A 1911-nucleotide genomic window follows, 5' to 3' on the forward strand; every position below is an offset into this window, starting at 1 on the left:
TTAATTTTAAATTATAATATTACAAGTATAGCTTGTAGGTATATCTACCTACATATTTTATAATTCTATAAAAAAAAATAGTTGGAGATTTTCTTCTAAATAAAATTGTTGGCCGATGTACCTATGTCGACTGTCTTATCGTTTATTGTTATAATAATAATAATATTTTATATAGTTACTAATTTCTATAAAAATGATAACTTATAACTATAATAAATATTAATAAAGTGACTAATGACTAACGAGTAACGATTAACGTTGATACTCGATAACAATTACTAATTGCCAATATAGGTATATTATACACATAAAAAATGTTTTATCTTGATTTCAATTATTTACATATTTGTGTAATTTAAAAAAAAGAACTCGTTCATTTTCTCGTTTTTTTTTTTATAAAAAGGAATTCGTTCCAGGAATCCGTTTCTTCAAAACACTGTGATTAGCACAGAAAAAAAGGTCACTTCGCTCGCAATGCAATTTTCATGTACATAGAACATTTTTTTTTCAATACAATTGCCATTTTGCATATTTGATATTTATCATACAGCCATATAGGCACAAATAACTAAATACGTACCTAACTAAAATTCAATCATTCGATATATTAACTGGTTTTACTCTATTTTCAATATAGCATTTATATTGAGTATATTCTCAAATGCCAAGACATTTTCTGCTGGTCCTAAGTAAACTGACGACATTGGACTGTTTCTATTATTATACAGGGGAAATCCCTCCTATCCAGGCATCCAACTCCTAAATTATGCCACTGGGGCGTAGCCCCTATACTGGCTACACCACCTGTGGTGATTTTTCTAGGAACGCGATGGTGCGACGGTAATATTTGATATTTGCAGTAGGTGGCGAAACGGAGGGATCTCGTAGATGTAGGTACATGTCAGATAATAATGTTGTGATTTCGAAAACAATTTTTATTTTTCACTCAAACCATAGACCTTATCAGTGGTGTATTTCGTATTTTTTGTAGGCGGATGAAAAGAATCTTAGCTTACATATTACGATGTAATAATTATAATATAATAATAGACATGTATAAAGAGCCATGGGGGCGGATTTGTCCCCATATCCACCCCCGTAAATACGCCCCTGGACCTTATAGTAAGGTCTATCACTCAAACAGAACTCTACTTAAAACAATACCTACGTCTCAACGATTACCTCAATTTACGTTCTGACAAAATATTCTAATTTTACACAATAAGGGATGTATGGATGTAAGTTTAAAATGTTACAAATTTTCGAAAATTTTAACAACATTAATTATAGAAATCTAAATTACAAATATTAAAAAATGTGGTTCGATCGATCCTTCGTGTATATTACGGAGTATTGAAAATCGTGATAATTGCCATTTGTCGACACGTACCTATCGTTGTAAGTAGAAACTAGAAACACACAAATAGTATAGTTTTTGACAAAGAAAACGCTCATTTATGAGGCCCTTTTATTCCGTAACTTCTATTGTAAGTATTTCATGAATTATGATAATAACTATTAGCCATTTATTTAATTTATTTTTTTGTTAATAGTTACCCGTGTGTGTAATATTATATATAATATTATACATATACTAATACCTATATATTATTAAAATTAGTAACAAAATTACAATTTACAACCACATACCTACTTCATTAGTGTACCTATTATTTTTGTGTCAGTGTACACGATAAGTAGTCGAAATAATTCTTCGATTTTTGTTGGTAAAAACGCTTGAAAATTTAACACAAGGTTCTTAAGAGGACGTCGTACCCGCATGTGTTGTCTCCGTCTTACAAACGTACGACATAGAACATTTTCGTTCGCTAGTTTCAATAGGGTGCTGTCATTTTTGATTTTAGAGTGAATTGACCTATTATCAAACTTTTAGGTAACAACATTATCTGT

Source organism: Acyrthosiphon pisum, chromosome A1 (genome assembly GCF_005508785.2).
Source record: "Acyrthosiphon pisum isolate AL4f chromosome A1, pea_aphid_22Mar2018_4r6ur, whole genome shotgun sequence".
In the NCBI taxonomy this organism is placed as follows: Eukaryota; Metazoa; Arthropoda; class Insecta; order Hemiptera; family Aphididae; genus Acyrthosiphon; species Acyrthosiphon pisum.